Source organism: Opisthocomus hoazin, chromosome 3 (assembly GCF_030867145.1).
Source record: "Opisthocomus hoazin isolate bOpiHoa1 chromosome 3, bOpiHoa1.hap1, whole genome shotgun sequence".
Lineage (NCBI taxonomy): Eukaryota > Metazoa > Chordata > Aves > Opisthocomiformes > Opisthocomidae > Opisthocomus > Opisthocomus hoazin.
Window position 1 is genome coordinate 106,785,592 of NC_134416.1, and position 20,806 is coordinate 106,806,397.

Below are 20,806 nucleotides of genomic sequence, written 5' to 3' on the forward strand. Positions count from 1 at the left end.
CATCACTGTTGCACCAAGACAAAACTAATACTTCGGCTAGGAGAAGCCATACTATCACAGCAGGTGGGCTGATGTCTCCTTTCTTGTGAAGTCCACCTGAGTCTGTGACATCGTACCTACGTGAGCACTGTCACCATTTCGACAAGAAGTGTGGAAGCCTGTGCACCCCGAGCACTCCCTGCAGAGCGTGCCTGTCTTCAGTCCCTACAGCTGGCAGTGGGAAGCAAGGATGGATGGATGGATGTCACATCCCACTTGTAGGATTTATTCAGGCCATTAAAAACCAAACCAGGACTTTAGAACCTGCCTGTTCCATCCAATGAGTCTGCGCTGTTCCACGGGAAACAGCAAGTCGGAAAATGGGCATCAGGAATTTCATAGCACATCAGAAAAGCCCTCACATAGCGAATTGTAGACAGCATAACCTGGTGAAAATATGGATCTTCACAATTCTAGCAGAGTCAAAGCTAGCATTTAGGGCAGCCACAAAGTAAAGGAGACGGGGAGGTATGCAGGAGCCCCTCTGTCCCTTGGCACTGGGTGTAAACCATACCTGTGATATGGAGACCTCCTTTTCGCTTTGGAGTAAAAGCTCCAGTCAGGCTACGAAAAGCGCTGAGCTGCCCAAACCTGCTGAAGGAGTATCCCAGAGGAGTGAAACAGGGAGGTACCTCTGAAAATCCTGGTCAATGGTCTTTTGTGCATTTAGATGCTTAAATAACTTTTGAAATCTGGCCCTTAGGTGATTAAGCCACCTTGCACAGGCAGTTAAGCGTTCTAAATGAAACAGTTTATTAGGCATCAGCACTCTGCTCCGAGTTCATGTTCATTAATGAAAGTGTGGCTGGTTTCAAGCAGCCGGCTATTAAGGCCTATGGAAATGTGCTCCTTGGATGGAAGGGGAGCGGCACAGTCCAAAGCTTCGGCCGTAAGTCTGAGACTGAGCTGTGGGTTCGGTCTCTGGTTTGGCCGTGGTTGCAGTGCAAATCTGGGCAAGTCACTTCATCCCCATGTTCTTCCCGGTTGGAGCCCATAGGCTCTAACGTAACACAAATAATAACAGAGAGACTTTTATACTAGTTACTGTTAAATTCTAAACAAGTGATTAGGAGGGTTTTTTAAATAGTGTTTCTGTTTCTCTTCTCACATTTCTAAAAATAATTTGTAATCTTGTAAGAGTTACAAAAATGAGGAAATAAAAGAGTGAAATCAGTTGAAGTGCTTTGAGGTAAAAACTGTGTTCCTCTCATGTAAAGAGTATCTCAGTATTCTTACTGGCTTTTGGGCCAAAAGTGAAGAAAATCAAAACAGAGAAGAATTACTGTAGGCAAAAAATAAGAACGGTACATTGGAAGGTGTGTGGGAGACATCCTGCGTATGTAAGGCTTACTTGGCAAAGCGGATTTCTGCTGAGTTGAGTTTGTGAGTAAGAATTACTCATTGTCTTGCAGCTGGGACAAGTAGCACCATCAGGAACGTGCAAGAACGCGTAACATGATTCTGAGGTAACTGGAGCAAATCATTTCTGTGGGGCCTTACAGTCTTTATAGCCCATATTTACATGGGATGTGTCTACTTGCAAGAGAAAACAAAGTCAAATTCCCCAAATTATGTTGTTTACCTAACAGCGAGTGGCAAACAGGATTTTCGGTACAATGGAGGGGTTTTGAAAAAATGAGCCAAAGGGTGATTTTTCTATTTTGAAGATATTGTCAGTTCTGTGCTATTACTTCTTCCATCAGAATGCAACTATTGGATGAAAGCTGCTCCATTCACAGCAGCAAGGCACCCATAAGTTATTTCACAAGTGTCAGAAATGAGCAAACATGTCATTCTGGGGATGTGCATTTTCCAACACGACGTCTTTGGCGGGGCAGTTACTTCAACCTGTGTGGATCTGTAGAACCTCTGATAGAAAACAGGAACTTCAGTCTGAAAGGGGAAAGACAAAAAGGAAAAGCAAAATATAAAGGGAAGGAGGAAAAAAAGAAAGAGAGAAAGGAAAAGAAACGGGAAATGAAACACAAAAAGAAAAAAGGAAAAGAAAAAGAGAATATTCTAAAAAGAGGGAAAAAGGTAAAAAAGAGGAAAAAAATGTAAAAAAGGAAAAAAAAGCGAAAAAAGAGAAAAAAAGAGAAAAAGAGGAAAAAAGATCAAGCTTTCTTAGATGAGACCAGTAGGTGGGAGTGTTGACTTTATCCCAGAGCATTCAGAAACCTTAACGTGAACTTTTCTTTTCCATGAGAGGGTAATTCCCAAGAAATGAGCAAATTAATCTTATCTGTGTTTTGCTACTTTTAAAGATATTGTCCTTCGCGTCACATACCAAAGTGAGCCCTCTTTCAGAAGTACTGCATTGTCCATATATTGCTTTTGGCACCATGTCTTGTTTGGGGGATAAAAGGAAATTCTCTGATCTGTCAGGGGTTTTTTAAGCCAACTTAGATACTCGCCATTCCCATAGGTGATGGGGAAACTACTGTTCACCCTGGAAAATACCCTTTCTGTATAAGAAATCAGAATGGTGGCAGAAAGAGGAAAAACATGAAAACACCTGTAATTACACAGAGGAAGCTGGGGAGGAAAAATGGGAGCTTTAGAAATAAAGATGTTCATATTGGTTTTGAGACTTTGGTATATTTTTGGAAGCTTGTGTCCATTTCAAATGGGGTAACACAATAAATGTGGGGAAGAAACATGGGAAGGAGAGCTACTTCTATGCCAGAATGGGAAAGTGGGGCTGAGTAATCTGTAATATCAGTGCCTCTAGCTTACCCTGCCTTTGGTGGAGAAGACATCTAGCACCAAGGTTTGCCACTGTGGCCATTAGTTTGGTATGCCTCTGTGATTGGGGTGCCCATGTTTAGGTAGCTGTGAGCTGCGGTGGGATCATGTGGAGGTTGAATCCTACCCCCTGAGTCTGCAAGCTGGAATTTAGCCATTGCCCCACTGTTGCAAAGCATGGCATCACTGGTTGTGTCCTAGCCCTGTACCCCTGCCAGGGCACCAACAAGCCTTAACGGTCTCACGTGGGACCTTCACCCACACCTCTGCCCATGGCATAGGAGGCCCATTTCCATGCAGACCTGAGCAGCCAGACCCTGCCTGAGCAGCATCATGGGTGACCCAGGATCCAGTCCGGCCTCTGGATGTCTCCTGGCTGGGCCTCGGACCTTTGCTGTAGGAACTTGTCTTCTGAACGGACGTCTCAGGTCTACGTTGTAGATTAGATTGTCTCCAGCCCCATGTCTGGCCCTGTCTCCTACTGCTTCTGACTGGATCCCCTGGATAGACCCAGGATCTGATCCATCACCTTGCTTTGTCTGGGACTGTTGATGGACCCTGTTTTCAGCAGCTGCCTCTGCTGACTGAGCTCAGGTGCTGTGATTAATGAAGAGGGATCCCCACATTGCTGGGGTGTTCATCAGCAAAGAGGGGCTGGAGTAGTAACAAATACAAACTAAAACTTCAAATACAGCCTCAGATAATGTCACACTAGTAGAGGTTTGAATGGCTCTGGTTTTAGTTTATGTATTTTTCTGAGGTTACTCAACAGTACACAAGAGACCTATTCATGGTACTGGAACCACAAACAACAAGAACTGAAACAAAATATAAGATGGTAGTTTACACTGCTGAGTGACAGCAGAACGCTAACACAATTCTGTCAATCCAGGTCCTCTCTTCTGCACTAGCTAAACTCCCATTATATCCAGCCCTGCAAAGAGAGGTCTGCAAAAATCTATCACACGTTGTGGCATCGCTTGAAGCTGAACAACAAAAGGATGCTTCCCTCTGGAAGATGGGAAGAACTTCTTTTAATACCTGCAGACAGCATTTCCCAACAATGCCGCACCTCTGGGCCAAGAAGGATACAAGTGTCACACCAAAGTATGAGGAAAGAGAAAAATTCCAAAAATTCCTTACCCTGCTTCAGCAGGGGGATTGGACTAGATGACCCACAGAGGTCCCTTCCAACCCCAAATATTCTGTGATTCTGTGAGAGAGAACCTGTTTTCCTGCCACAAAAACGGTTCAGATATTACCTCTGGGATGGGTCTACTTTGGAGACCGAAAGACGTAAAGTTTGGCACGATGGCAGTAACGAACCTGGAAAACTCTTTGTTACCTGTTCACTGAGTGGGACAAGTTCTTCCTTGGCAACTGGGCTTTGCAGTCTTGTCTTTCTTTGGGGCGGCTGATGGGTGCAAGTACCTGCAGGGAGCAGAGAGATCAGAACACCCGAAGAGCAGAGAGAGGCACATCCTGGCTACTTTGCAATTTCAGTCTCATCTTTAATGTTGCTCTGCCGGAAATCTTGAAATAACAAGATTTAGAGCATAGCATATCCATTTGCACTAAAGACATAAAAAGAAATAAATGCCAAGATTTGCGAGGCAGGAAGAAGAGGAGAGCAGAGAGCTGAAGTGAGAAGTTCTGTGAGCAATGAACCATGGTGGCAGTTTCGTACAATAAACAACAGGAGTCTTCAAAGGACTACCTTTTTCCTCTGGAAGCATCCCACCAGTAAGGACAATCCAGCTTCTTTTTGAAATCTAACGCCTCTACCCCTTCAAAGAAGCAGACTTCAGCATTTCCACGCGGATTCACCGGTGCCAGGATTCCTGAAGAGCCTGTGCGTTGCATGTCCATCCCTTACTGCAATTCCAGGGAAGCTGGGGGCTGGTAACACCTCTGCACACCATTAAAGAGCTGAGCTTTATTCCTTAAAGCCTTGAGAAGGGACTTACAGGAGCAGCAATCAACCCATATCCTCTGTATAAAACAGTTCAAGCCTTTGCTATAAATCACACAAGACATGACATATTCCACAGTCAGCCTTTTAAATAAAACATAAAGGAAAAACTTTTCAGTAGGTAGGAAAGGCTGTTGTTGTTTTGAAAAGGAAATGGAGCTGCTACTTCTTCTTGTCCATCTTTATTTAAGTATTTAGGCCCAAGTCTACTTATGTTTTCAGTAAGTGTGTAGCACTTTTTAAAAGCATCTAAGTGATTTCCATTTCCAAAAGTCATTGAGGACTGCAAGACCACTAACCTTACAGCTGCTGGCCTCGCACGGAGCTATTTTACTGAAGAACCTTCAACATATGTTCCTAAGTCCTTCACACCATTCAGAAGATGCTCGTAAAAATGTGCCTGTCTAAGGCAAGGCTTTACGCTACGTTAGTCGCCCCAGCATCCCCGTACTTCCCATCTAACCTGCTTCACAGAAGAAGGACTGCTGGAGTCTGCAGGTGAAGATCACCTACTCCGTCCAGCTGGACCATCTGGTTTTTTGCCAATATTCCTTCCAGTGCAGTTTACTTTGACTCCTAAAAAAATTATTAATCTGAAATTTCATGCCTGTATCTGCAATATTATAATTTCACTTTGCTACGCCATTCACTTCAACGTTTTTCAAACTGCCTGTAGGTGAGAAATCGGAAAACTGTAAGGGCTGATATTGCTGGAAAATGCTTCTTAATAGACAATGTATATTGTGAGGGGGAAAAAATCTACTTCTGAAGGTTTTCAGTTTGACACATTGTTTTGTAATGAAATTCTGATTCAAACAGAATATATAATCTCAGTAATATCCACAAGTGTGAACAGAAAGGGCTATACACAACAACATGTGGTTTTTAAATTAAGGATAAAATGTGTTTCTGCACCTATATCAAGAGTTATTTTATAATTTACATAGAAGCTGCTGCATACATCTTCCAAATGTTAGGGCTACTCGTCTATTAACAACTAACTCCACTGTAAGTTTGGTTTTTATCAGAATATAGGTCTTCTATTTTTGCATTTTTTTCAGTCTCAGTTGTGATCTTGAAAATCAGGTCTCTAGCTTATTCTCTGAGCACTCGTAAAAGTCAAACCAGTAGTCACACATTATTTATCCATATTGCAAATGACAGATATGTAATTTCTGGTAGATGAGTAACCCACAAACCTTAGTGATCTGAGGCTCCACAACAGCTTGACCAAATAGCTCCCGAAGTTAAACTGATCTTCATTTAAATATTTAATGTATTACCAGTTAGCTCTGAAGACTGGGTACTCTGGGCATAATCTTGAAATTAGACAAGTCTTGCTTTTGCAATAAAAGTGCAATTATAGTTGTCTCAAATATTTGTCAAAATGACTTGTAAAGATCAGCAGCCTGGCATAGAAGGCTCCCTAATAGAAAACTACACTTGGAGAGTAGTTTTCAAGGGTTGACTGCCAAAAGTAGCAAGATGTACTGAGTGGGCTGTGACAGGGGTCAGGCCTGACAGACAGTCCTAAGCAGTCTGCAAGACTAAAAAGTGTGTGTTCAAGTGAAAGCAGGATAAACAGCAACTGACAAGTGCCATTTCTCTAGAAAAGGGATGGAGACGACCTGCGGATGATAAACCAAGTAAGAATCAACATTTCGTGCTGTTGTAAAACAGGAAAACATGGTGCTGGGTTGCAGAAATACAGGGACAATTTATAATTTACATAGAGTAATCCCTCGCTCTGCTCAGCGTTAAGAAAGCCTGGTGTGACTTTAGGTTTGGATGTTGCTACGTTGTGGTTCACACTGATCACTGTTCCCTGAATTATCTCCAGTGAAAATCTTCAAGATTTTCAACTTCAGAGCACGTGACCTGTAAGCAAAGCTTGAAAGAACTGCGGGTGTTCAGCCTAAAAGAGAGCAGACTGAGAGGGAACGCGATACGAGTCTGAGGACATAAGAAGTTGCTGCAATGAGGAAGGGAATAATCTCTTCCCTCCATCCGTGGTGATTACAATGGGAAACACTGAGCTTAATCAGCAGCAAGGAGCATTCAGGTTGGACATGAGTAAAAACTTCTCTTCTGACAGCGCTAGAGTAGGGCTGGAGAGCACAGCACGGAATGGGATGCAAATCCTCTACCTATAAACAGGTGAGGCAGTCATCGCAGCAATGATGTATCTGCCCTGGGAGAGGAAGGTGGATTTAAAGAACTATAAAAGCAGTACTATTAAGAGAGGTTTTCTCACAAAGAATAGGGTTTTTGTAGTCACTTAAAAGGGGAACTGCAAATATGGATATCCCAGCTCAGTAGCGGGCAGGCTGCAGAACAAGGCAGGTGCCTCAGTCATGACATGGGAGGAAGAGTGTGGGCATGGGGACGTGCCAGTTGCTTGCACAGAAGCAGCTATCAGTGCAAGAAGGAAGGGAAGACAGTCAGGAGATGAAAAGCAGGGAATGGGAGGATACTTCTTATTTGCTGCTACCCAGTGTTAGCAGCGAAGGAGATCAAGAACTGGCTCGCACCCAGCTAATTCACCAATTGTTATGCTGCAGCCAGGACGCAAACATGTATTCAGTCTACTAATTTTCGCATGTGGTGTAAATTTCTAAGCTTTCAAAACCTCAGCTTTGCTCTGCCATGGCTTCCAGCTCTTTTCCTCTATGACTTCATAATATTACTCAGAACACTGAAAGTTTCAGCAAGCTCTTAACGCTAAAAATCGCAGCTGCCTTATCTCTCTGGCAGGTCTTGTATATTTTCCAATTGCTCTTTGTTTCCACCTGAAAAATAACAAAAAATAAATGTAAAATATTCTGTTTGAATCACAGGGCTCAGTCCTGAAGGGGCCCGTGATAATTCCAAGGGAGATTTTTAAAATATGACCTGACGTTGGTTTTAGAACGAAGTCCACACTGAAGCAGGCATTAGGTGTCGCTTACGGCATCCTCAATAAGTTATGGTAGCAGTTTTAACACAAAATTTTTCAGAGAAGAGCATTCTGTAGAGAACATGTATTGGCATAAGCAGTGGATAACAAGTCTTCAAACGTTTTCTTCACTTGCTTATTGCTAAGTAGGTGGAACTGTCGTGAATGAACTGCTCCACGAATAAATTATCCCACTGACTTCTGAGCAGGCTTTGTGCAAGGCAAATTCTGCCTTATGGCCAAGTCAGATGCTTAATGATTGCCACACAGTAATTTCTTCTCAGTCTTTGAACAAAATAATTGGAAATCAGATTTCAAGAGCTGACTGGATCCAGGTAGGAAGCTGAATTCTGACGGCTACTTAAAAAGCCAAGTTCATTATTGCCAGCGTTCCTGCTGTGTCAGTTTGAGCTGGAAGCTACATTTGGATCTAATGCAGGGTGTATTTCAGTATCTGCTTTGATCTATTTTCATGTTCTTCTCTGTGGGGATCTTCTCTGAAATGCCTCTGAGGTCTCACTCCTGAGTCAGCATATAAGCAATTAAGCAATTGCAGAGCTGTCTGGCGAAAGTTACTTGGAAATTATTCTTAACTTTCTTGACTGGAGGTACTGAGTCAGATTAATACCCCAACGAATTTCTGGATGCCTCCTGCATGCTCCCTATGTACTGTGCTCCTTGGTTGGTGAACGGCCTTGGAGACCCTGCCGACAAAGCCAGGAGTTCTGCAAGCTGAATCCCAGTTTTCATTTGTTTCAGCAAAAGGAAGGATAGGAAGTGGAAACTAATTCTGGGCCAATTTGTATTTGGACTGAATATCCAGCCACCTCAAAAATGAAGCCAAATACAATGAAGAAGGGCAGTCTTTTACCCAACGAAAACACAGCCATCCATCCATCCACACCTACACGCGGCTGAAGCTAGATAGGCCCCTCCAGTCCCACCAATGTTCTAATTAAAAAAAAAATAAGCAGGCTTAAATTCCATTTAGGTCTGTTGAATTGGAGGCCAAAAGGGACTAGATCATATGGTATAACCTGTAAGTCACAGGCCATTAAATTTTACTCAGTTGCCCTGTGGAGCTCAATAACTTTTATGTGACTAAAGCAGTTTGTGTTTTGGCTTACAGTGAGGCGAGCGATCTTTACGTGAACGACAAAGAGTCAGAAAACTATTATTTTTGTTTACGTGATTGAATGCACATGTTGGTACAGATATGTTCTTTTTTAGTATCTGAGAAGTAGGTTTTAGCTTGGAGGATACGATCCTGCAAACGAGTGAGAATGGAAGCTGTCACCCAGCTGACACGACTCACGACAGGATCTGTGTCTCGCTGCGGAGAAGAGCAGGGGAAAGAGGAGGGAGATGAACGCACACCAGTCCTGGTTCAGCTCTCTCACGCACACACGCTCCTCTCAAGGTTTCCATTTAAAAAAAAGCAAAAAAAAAAAAAAAGAAAACAGGTCTTGTTATTAATCCCCTAATTTGCACAAATACCTCGGATGTGTAATGTTTTCCACACCACAGTTTAAAGGCTCACATAATTAACACAGCAATATAAACCACTGCCATTCCAGCTGAAAAAAAAGACGTGCCTGGTGTTAAAACGAGATTCAAACCCAGCAGACTGAAAGAGGGAATCACTCACACTTACACATTGTGTAAGTTGATTTGAATGCTTTGTGTTTTGTTAGCACAATAAATTAATTATGTTATTTAACAGACTAACTAAAAATAAATTATATGTGCTGATATCTAGATTCAAAAGTACAAACATCTTTTTGGCAGGCCAACGGACTGCTCTTTAAAAAGATAAAAAAAAATAAAAACTCTCCTTTTAACAGAAATGGATGCCTCATGTTTCATACTTTATAATTCAAATGTTTTTACAACTCCAGCTTTAATTTTGTAAAGTTATAGTTTTATAAAGTTTTATAAAGTTTTACCAGTACCCCAGCTAGGATTCATTCGACGTTATTTTTAGAAAACGCTCCGAACCCTGCAGAACTTCCATGCACAGAGTCCTGAATCGGAGCAGCTGAGCAGCCACTGGAGAGCAGCCTTCAGGCTGCAGTTCAGCGTGCTGATCGTACTCCAGCTATACACCAACGAGCTCCTAACTCGTGCTGGATGTCAGTTGCCCATATTTATATATCTTCTACTGGTCTGTCCAGCTATTGTTTTCTAGTTTCCTTCCCTACAGCTTGGATAGACTAAAATAGCCTGCAGAACTTCGGGAGGAAACATTTTAGAGCTCTATCCAGTAAAAGCTTGATACAAAGCCATTTAGCCTAATGAATGTCTTTCCATTGACTGGAGCAGTTTGCTTCCAACCTCCTGGTTCACAGGCTCACTCTTTCAATGACTACACTGAAGTTTGGGTCGATGAAATGAGGTGACTATGTTATTTATTTCTTTTTATTCAGCCTGCCAAGTAGTGTTATGGTTACTGTAATTTTCGTTGCTCACTTCTCTGATGAACTTCAGAGAGAATCAGATTCAGAGCTCACAGAGCTCAGGAAGGGATAACTCTGGACCGCTGTGCTTGCTACACCAGGTGTGACACGGGGGCCAGGACTGTAGTTCTTCCCTCAGCGTGTAGGGCCACCAGAACCCAAAGTGCAAGCCTGACTGTGCCACCTGTGTTGAGGACTGAGACACTTGGAGAATAAATCTAAAGGAAGGTATAATAATATGACAAATCTTATAATGACAAAGCTGATGGCAGAACTCAGAGGGTTGTCATCAGCGGCGCTGAGTCTAGTTGGAGGCTGGTGACAAGTGGTGTCCCTCAGGGGTCAGTACTGGGCCCAGTCTTGTTTAACTTCTTCATCAACGACCTGGATGAAGAGTTAGAATGTACCCTCAGCGAGTTTGCTGACGACACCAAACTGGGAGGTGTGGTAGATACACCGGAAGGCTGTGCTGCCATTCAGCGTGACCTGGATAGGCTGGAGAGCTGGGCAGAGAGGAACCTGATGAGGTTCAACAAGGGCAAGTGCAATGTCCTGCACCTGGGGAGGAACAACCTCATGCACCGGTACAGGCTTGGGGTGGACCTGCTGGAGAGCAGCTCTGCGGAGAGGGACCTGGGTGTCCTGGTGGACGACAGGTTAACCATGAGCCAGCAGTGTGCCCTGGCTGCCAAGAAGGCCAATGGGATCCTGGGGTGCATCAAGAAGAGTGTGGCCAGCAGGACAAGGGAGGTTCTCCTTCCCCTCTACACTACCCTGGTGAGGCCTCATCTGGAGTACTGTGTCCAGTTCTGGGCTCCCCAGTTCAAGAAGGATGAGGAGCTACTGGAGAGAGTCCAGCGGAGGGCTACAAGGATGGTGAGGGGACAGGAGCATCTCCACTACGAGGAGAGGTTGAGGGAACTGGGCTTGTTCAGCCTGAAGAAGAGAAGGCTGCGAGGGGACCTTATAAATGCTTATAAATATCTGCAGGGTGGGTGTCAGGAGGATGGGGCCAAGCTCTTTTCAGTGGTGCCCAGCGACAGGACAAGGGGTAATGGGCACAAACTGAGGCACAGGAAGTTCCGTCTGAACATGAGGAGGAACTTCTTCTCTCTGAGGGTGACGGAGCACTGGAACAGGCTGCCCAGGGAGGTTGTGGAGTCTCCTTCTCTGGAGATATTCCAGCCCCGCCTGGACAAGGTCCTGTGCAGCCTGCTGTAGGTGACCCTGCTTCGGCGGGGGGGTTGGACTAGATGACCCACAGAGGTCCCTTCCAACCCCTACTATTCTGTGATTCTGTGATTCTGTGATACATGTAACCTCATTATTTATAGCACATTATTAATTCCCAATTTTTAAATGAGGTCTCTGTTTCCCTGGGTGGAGTTTGCACCCGCCAGAAATTTGCCAAAAGAAAAACACGGTCAAAATGCGGGTGTAAGATCCTGCTTGGAAAAATGGAGACCCCTCCAAAAACCTGACTACCCTTTTCCGTAGAGATCCTGTCCTTTACACTGCGCGTTGCGGGCCACCTCATCCTAGTCAATGGGAAGATTGGTTGGATATCAGCATAAGGCCTTTACTAGAAGAAAAATGCAGGCTAACGCTGCAAGTCCAACAGTTTAGAAGTATAATAACAACTTGGTTAAAAGTTCCAGGAGTCTCCTACGGGCTTTGTCAGGTCTCTGTGGTTGCTGTTTAAAATTACAGCAGATTTTTTCCAGTGGAGCATAGCGGCCGAATGTGCTAGCCCCATGTGCAGAGTGGGAGGTTTCTCACATTTCCACCTTGCAGTCAAAAAGTTTTCTGGCGGCAAGAAGTGCTAATTTAACAAATTTCTTTCCAGTGCCGTTCTGCCAGCAGGCAACCAGAAAGATCCCCAGGTATTCAAAGCAGAGGTGGCGTTGGGAATGGAAAAAAGCAAACTTTATTCCAAGCAGCTTGAGGCCACTCCAGATACTCTGTCCTGGGAGCCTCTGCCCAAGTCTGCAGAGAACCAGTACCTGATCTGATACAGATTGGTGTTTAAATTAATGTTGGTTCAGCTGTCATCTGAGCATGACAACTCATGCATAAGGATACCATTTTGGACGAGGTCCCTGCATGTTTAACACAGAAAAGCCACCTTAGTTAATCAGTTTTCTCCTGTATATCTGCTTCCTTTTCCTTCTTTCTGTTCCTCAGTTCTTGTTCTTGCCATGGCCAGAACAGTGCTCATCCCAAAGTGGTGACAGGATCTTTCTGTAAGTCTGATGAAATATCTTTCCCTGCTTGACTCAGTGAGTTTAATACCCTGGTGTGAAAGGCAGAGAATGATTACAGAAGGATGTCCTTCTACCCAAGCCATAGGGATCCGCATACAACTGCTGCTTGCCTGGCCAGAAGAGACAGCTCTTCAGAAACATCACTGAAGGAAAAGAAAACAGGCTGGATGATGAGCAGGGTGGGATTCAAAGGGATTAACCACCAGAATTAAGCAGATGCTTCTGCTAACCATCTGGCTCAGCCACCCCAATGGCTTATTTGATCCAAAAAGCAGAGACACTACCTCATAGTCTACAACCCATGAGTCAGTGACAGCATCTGACGAAGATGATCAAGGAATTGAAGCCTCCAAAATTGTCGGACTTCTTGGTAGGGTCAGTGGTGGGACAGGCTTAGCTGATGCTGTCACTTCCTCGCACATATGGGACAGTTGTGTCACCAAGGCTATAGTGAAACACTTCAACATGATGGCTCAAGTGCTGGCAAATAAATCTTTCCTCACAGTTACCCAAGAAAAATGTTTTGTTTCAGTAGTCATGTAGAGACTGCAAAGCACATATAAAAATACTGAACATTTTGGGCCAGATTCTCTGGTGGTCCTTTGCCACTGGGGAGTCTAATAGGGGCAGGGGGCTGCAGCAATGACAAGTGGTAACAACCTCAGTGACACTCTGGGAGGCTCTGGGTGTAGCACTAGAGCCTACAATACAGAAAATGCGTTGGAAAGAGAGCTGTGGTTAGAAGATCTGGTCTCTGGAGCCTACGGAAGCCAGAAATGAGGGCATCGGAAATGTCACTACTAATCTGCCCTTTAAAACAAAACACAAAAATCCCAGCACGCCCTCATTTCTTATGGCAATAGCCTTGAGAGCAGGAGTTGGTTAAAACCAGCCACTGAGGTTGAAAATATGTCTTTGGGATTTTTTTTCCTGAGGCTGTAGCTTATCAGTGGCCTTTCTTACATCAGTGCATAGCTGTCCTTCAAAATGCAATACGGGTCTGTCATGCTGGGGGAGTGCTGTGGAATTTGCTCTTTCGGTGCTGTGCTAAATTAGCAGCAGATGCTTTCATCTGGACTGTAAAGGCACTGCCCTCCCCAGCAGTTTGGCAGTTGGTGATTGAGGCCAGCTCAGATCTGGTGCCGTTGCAAGACCTTGGATCACTGCTGGGGAAAGAGGTGGGTAAGAAAAAGGTGTGGGAATTGGGGGCCTGGTCCCCTTTGCTTAGGAGCTCTGTTCAAGCTGAGGCACTCACGTTTGGTCCCTCTGCCTGGCCACATGTCTCGATGATCTGGACGTTGGCTCTGACTTGCAGACTTGACACCCTGGCTTGAGCTTGGCTCTGCTTCATCGCTACAGACTTGTCACAGAATCACAGAATGGTAGGGGCTGGAAGGGACCTCTGTGGGTCATCTAGTCCAACCCCCTGCCCAAGCAGGGTCACCCACAGCAGGCTGCACAGGACCTTGTCCAGGTGGGTCTGGAATATCTCCAGAGAAGGAGACTCCACAACCTCCCTGGGCAGCCTGGGCCAGGGCTCCGTCACCCTCAGAGGGAAGAAGTTCTTCCTCATGTTCAGAAGGAACTTCCTGTGCCTCAGTTTGTGCCCGTTGCCCCTCGTCCTGTCGCTGGGCACCAATGAAAAGAGGCTGGCCCCATCCTCCTGACACCCACCCTTGTAAGCATATATTAGGTCCCCTCGCAGCCTTCTCTTGTCTGGTGAGCCAGACTTGGCTAACCCTGGTTACTGTCACAGGACCTGTTCTGCTCTCCGTTTCTGGGTGCTGTTGTACTGCACCCCTTGCTAGTGAGGCTGCTGCCCGGCCAGCCTGGCTGTTGCACTCAGCTCCCAGCTTCACCCCTGCTGCTCCCTGAAACTGGGGTTGTCACTAGTGTTTGTTCAGCCATCAGCTTTATTGCTGAAAAAGTGTGACGTCAAGCAATAAGGAAGCAGCGAAATGGGTGAGGCAAGAGCAATCTATGGGACTCCGTCTCTTAATCTCTGACTGCAGTTCTGCTACCTCTATCTAACCCTTCCCTCAAGAAACAGAGTCCTCTTAGAGCAGAATAAATCTTTGGCTGAAGTAGGATTAGCTAGTGCCATTTATGAGAGCTTTCCTGGCACTTGAAGAGTTGTGGGAGGACAGTGGGACTCTTTGGTATTGACTCTGGGGAGGTCAAGATCCCACTCCTATCGAGGTACTGAAAGGCTGGAGGCAACCTTGAAGCGCCAAGTAGAACACCACTCATCCAGGGCAGAGTCAACTGTAGCATGTGATTCCTGATGAATATTCATCTAGTTTGTGACCAGAGAACTAAATTATGGAGCTGCCACAACCTGCCTATGCAAATCTGTTCCAGTGCTGTAGATCCTTAACATTAAAATTATTTCTCCCATGTTTAAATCTAGTATATCCTGCACTATCCATACGGAGCACAGAGGACAGATTTGTCCCGAACTCTTTGTAGGAGCTTTTTCTGTATTTGAAGACTGGCCTGGTCCTTCCTTCCTGGACAATATCATCATCTGTTATGCTGAAGACCCCACTTTTATCCTATCTTTGCTCCCATGTCATGTTTTCTAAAATTCTGATGATTTTCATGGCTCTCCTCCAGCCTCTCAACATCCAGCACCAAACAGTGCCCGAGCTGGGGCCCTAACACTAAATAATGCATCAGGATCACTTCATGTATTTACAGATTTGACACCTGTATCTATACTGCGTTTGCCCATCTCAGCAACAATCTGCTGTTGTTGATTCCATTATAATCCTTCTACCTCTTTCCACATTGGTGTTCCTTATCCTGTGTTTTTGAAACTGAGGAGTCCCCTACAAACGCAGTATTTTGCATTTGCCCCTGTTGAATTAATCTGATCTTTCCACAGACCATTTATTTATTTTACCCAGACCACCTTTGAACATAATTTTGATTTCTAATCGAATTTATTTTCATTACCCCTCAGCTTCACAGAAATCCCTCTGTTCCATCTTCTAGATTGTTAAAAAAAACACCACCTTGCATAAACCCATTCCTTTGTTATTGATCTTAATTGTCAGCCACATTTTTAGCAAAAAACATTAAATAAGTTGTCTTTCAATGTCATCTGTTAATAGGCTTACTCTTCCACTGACTTGTTCACTGAGCCTGTTTTTCCTATTATTAATGCACCGATGGAATGATTTCACAAGCAATGGTCGCTAGAACTCACTCATTGGCCTTTCTGATGTTGCTCCTGTGTGCTGCTGAAAATCCATCTTCTGATATAGTTTCTACTTCCTGTACAATTTCCTCCTATGTCTGGGATCAAAAGGGACCTAACCAAGTCGATTGCTTCCTGACCATCTTCTGCACCTGAAAAGTTTGCAGTTGCACCTTTAATACCATTTGCTTCATCTTACATAATTTCTTTTTGAATTCCCTTTTTACCTTGGATCAGCCTTCCAGGAAATGCTACCTAACGACCCTCTGGATAGCTGCAATCGGTCCTTCTGAAACCCCACTTGCTTTTACTGTAGAGTTGCCTTTTTCCAGTCCCAAGGAAATGTGAATTCTGTCATTTCCCCGTCACTGGCGCCCAAGTTCCCCTTCGACCAGCTCCACCACATTCCTCAGTTTGCTGGTCTGATGCCAGCACTCTTTGTGACAAATCAAAAGAAGGGCTGTGGGGGTCTGACTCTGTCAGCACCTAGCAAACAGTTAATGCATTGTAATAGGGGCAATAAAGAAGTAATTTTATGTATCATTCTTCTGAGTTTCGTCACAACTAATCACAGAATGATTTATCCCAGGCACACAAGGCTGTGAGACAGCTTGAAATATGCACATTAAAATAACAGTATTAATTCTTACCTTACCACTTAGCCACAAATAAAATGCAAAGGAATATATAAAGGGTGTGAATAGCACATATCTAGCCAAATATACGTGTTGTTACAAAAACCACAGTTCCAGCAACGTTAAGAGTCCCCTCTGGTCCATATCTTGGGTCTCTCTTATGCTACCGATTCCTTCTGACTGAAGAGACAACTTGGAAAAGCAACCACTGATATTTTGACCCACCTTCTAAGAGAATAATCCAGACTAGAGGACGGTGAAGTGATTTTTTTTATTTTCCTGCTCAAAATTTTTAGAACTTCCTCCTTCCTCTGCTCTCTGCTACAGCCCTGAGTCCAGTGACAAGGAACAGACGCTCACTTACCGCCCTGTTTCAGTTAATTCTTCGAATAGCTAACGCTTGCTTAATGGGAACTCTCTTAACAGACACCATACCACTCTGTGACTGCATTGTTCTTTTCCCAAGGTGGTCTTTTTTATAGTGTGAGAAATACAGGGTCGTTGTTTTCTTTTCTGATTAGAAGCCTTTTGGACAAGATTTACATAAGCATTTGGGTGTATATTAGACTATATTTGTGTAAGGCCAGAAGAAAGAAGAGAACCCCTGTACTCTGTTCTGATGGCTTTCCAGGGAAGCAGCCTTTGATGTCCACATTCATACTAGTGAGCGGACTAAAGTGTTTCAACAGGGGTCCAAACTCTGCTTTGCTCAGACACAGTCTCTATAAAGACAATGTCAGTAATAAAAAGATGAATCTTGGCCACAGACGGAGATACACAAGTGTGACTGTATACGTGTGAGTATTGGCACTTGTGAAAAGCCTGGCCTTCCAGTAGTTACTCTTTTCTCTTCCTTCAGGTAGACTTTCAAGGCTTATCACATAACTTTTAGTTTATTCTCTGATGCCCTTTTCAGGGAAAAAGAAACCAAGTCCAACAAATGCAATTTTAACCAGCCACATTTTTATGTTGAGGTTTATCACTCCAGTCAGGCCCAGTGATTTCTTCTTGCTGTTTTTCAAACCTATTAATCAAATTTTGACAGCATTCGTTCTGTAAGGTATGTTTTATTATCACTGCTATCCTGCTGGAAGCACTGGATGTGAAGACCCTTGTACGGAGTGGGATGTTTAGGATTCAGCTTCCCTCTCTGGTACCTTCTCTAAGATATGTAAAGATGCTTGTCAGCTCTAGTGAAATTATGCTTTTATAGTTCTCTAAACTTTGACCATTAGACTTCTCCTCAAAGAGCTGCCAACATCTCCCTTAAAAGTCTCGTGACTCCTTGTACATACTGAAATAATCATATTGGGTAAGAATGTTTCTAATCAGTCACACACAGAGAATTCTCCTAGTCCTTCCAGTTAGGAACCTGTTTCTTCTCTCAGGTGTTTTAACTCCACTGGCTACAGCCCAGTTAGCACCAGCTTACAAAGCTGTAAGCAACAACTGCATACTCTAACACATCCCCGGGCCCTGATGCTTTTTGTACTCATGGCTCTTTACCCCCTTCTGGGAATGAAAAGAGACGTTTATTTGGTGTTTCTTACAGAAACAATGCCCATAATTAGGTACCTCCAGTGTTGGCTGAGATGCAAAGGAAGAATTGTTAATTATTTCCGTGTGCTTGAGGAACACGTTGCACCGAGGACTGGCTTGCTTGCAGACCACAAGCAGCGAGGTACCAGACTGTCACCGCCATGCTCTTTTTTAACAAAACATTTCTTCTGGAGTCAAGGCTTGGCTTGGATCCCCGGCAGCTCTGCCCAAGCCCTGAGAACACCCACAGGCCTGGCTATCCCTGCCTGCCGCTGGGCTCCCTCCACCCTGCCCAGGACCCCATGTCAGCACCCGATGCTGCAGATGCTGCAGAAGAGCTGGTCTCCAGCTCCCCACCCCCCTGCACCTGAGGCTACCAAACGTAGGGTCTCCAGCTCCCCACCGCCCTACCCCTGCACCTGAGGCGACCAAACGTAGGGTCTCCAGCTCCCCACCGTCCTGCCCCTGCCCCTGAAGCCACCAAACGTAGGGTCTCCAGCTCCCCATCGCCCTGCACCTGAGGCTACCAAACGTAGGGTCTCCAGCTCCCCACTGCCCTGACCCTGTGCCTGAGGCTACCAAACATAGGGTCTCCAGCTCCCCACCGCCCTACCCCTGCACCTGAGGCCACCAAACGTAGGGTCTCCAGCTCCCCATCGCCCTGCCCCTGAGGCTACCAAATGTAGGGTCTCCAGCTCCTCGCCCCTCTGCACCTGAGGCTACCAAACGTAGGGTCTCCAGCTCCCCACCGCCCTGCCCCTGTGCCTGAGGCGACCAAACGTAGGGTGTCCAGCTCCCCATCGCCCTGCCCCTGAGGCTACCAAACATAGGGTCTCCAGCTCCCCACCGTCCTGACCCTGCGCCTGAGGCCACCAAATGTAGGGTCTCCAGCTCCCCACCGTCCTGCACCTGCACTTGAGGCTACCAAACGTAGGGTCTCCAACTCCCCACCATCCTGCCCCTGCACCTGAGGCTACCAAACGTAGGGTCTCCAGCTCCCCACCGCCCTGACCCTGTGCCTGAGGCTACCAAACATAGGGTCTCCAGCTCCCCACCGTCCTGCCCCTGTACCTGAGGCTACCAAATGTAGGGTCTCCAGCTCCCCACTGCCCTGCGCCTGCACCTGAGGCCACCAAACGTAGCCCACCACTGCTGCAAGGCTCCTCTTGACCGCACAGAAAATGCAACCAAGGCTGAGAGGAGGAGGCCTACCCCAGCCCTCCCTTGTGAAATGGTGACCACGGGCAGGCTCCTTCCCTTCTGCTGGGCTGGAGAGCTGCCTTTTCAGTGGTCCAGAAGTACAAAGCCCACACAAAGCTCTGCCAGCATCCCCAGTTCTTCGTGCCTGTGCTGTTCCTGCACCAAGCACAGAAGCGATCGAGATTTGTGTGCCCGGTCACGGTGCTGTTCCAGTCTCGAGTAAAACTTCCAGGTGCAGACCTTTAGGATGGAAACAAATGGTGGCACAAAGCTCGGCCTGGATCCTGCTCTTCCATCAGTTTTACTGCAGGGTAGCATCATTTCACTGAGTGTTGGCGATACATGTGAGAGAGGAATGTGTCACTGGCACTGCCTTTGCCTTTGAAACACCATGCTGTGCAGCACGCTGTGGAAATCACATCGTGACAGCACCAACAGGAACTGAGTCTCTGCCTTTCAAAGGACGCAGCTCTGCCAAGAAGCTAGCAAATCTGGCCAGTCTTACCCACCCCTTCAAAAGTAAGCAGGCAAGCGTTTGTGAGGAGGAAAAGGAGGCTGCAAGTACTTTGTGGGCTGGGCAGAGGCCACGAATGCTGAACACAAAGAGCTCCAGCTGGGAGCCAGTACTGCCAGGAATTCCCCCTCACACACTTTGTAATGTTGAGTCGCAGCACTGATGCCTCAACTTCTCCTCACGACTGCGTTTGCCACTGAGAAGGTCCTACTGGAACGAAATGTGACAGCCTGTGGGGAGAGGTCCGAAATGCAAGAAGTTGCACAAGAACCACCGCAGAGGCAAGGGATGCCAAAGTGCTGCTTATCTCCAGGCTCTGGCCTCGAGGTTTGCTGTCCAGAACCATTCCCTGAATCCTCCCATTTCTGCTCCACCTTCCACGTGCCATGCCAGAGCATTGAGGTTGTGGGTCACTCCACGTGTCCTCAAATATTCAAGTCAACAGTTAGGAAAACAATTTTGATACTTCCACTCCATTCATCCTCTTGTCTCTGCCCGCTCTTCACTTCTCGATTTCCTCATGGGATCTGGTGCTCTTCCCTCTGCGACTGCTTACTCGCCCTCCAACATCTGCACCTTCTTTCACACAGTGACGGATCTCCCCTGGACTCCCCCTTCCCTCCTCTCCCACGTCCCCTTCCACAGCTTTCTAGCTCTGTGAAGTCAATGAATACTATCATTTTCTGCCATTACTTTAAAACAACAAAGTAGAAAAATAAAAAACTCTTTCTATAGCATCTTCTTCTGGGCCTGCCGCAGTTCCCTTGCTTGCCTGTATAAACTCACAGCTCCTCAGGAAGGAAAGTGGGCTCCGATGCACTATCCACCCTCCACTGACTCCCTCTCTGCAGCCTCTGAACCAGCCCTGGTGGGGTTCTGAACAATCCCTAGATGCCACCATAGACTTCACAGCTGGGGGCAGGATCCAAAGTATTTGGTAGCTGAAGGTAAGCAATGTGCAATGTGTTCTGGCCAGGGCTCTTCTTTGGCCACTGGGCACTGCTTTGATGGAGTTCACAACAGCATGATGCAGAAGTTGCTTACACTATTGGATGTGGATCATTCAGAAGAGCCTCAGAAAGACAAATAACCAGTTTTCCCCTTTGTTGCACTGAGTGATGTAGAGAAAGAGTGCTCCACTTGGTCCAGTGACAACTTCTAACTCCTGCACAGAACAGGACACAGGGGTATGATGTCAGCTTTTACTGCAGTTCTAGTATGGGTGACACTACTAAGGAAATAATACTAAGGATATCTTTGTCCCACAGTGAGTAAAATCAGTGTTTTAAATCAGTGATTTCTACT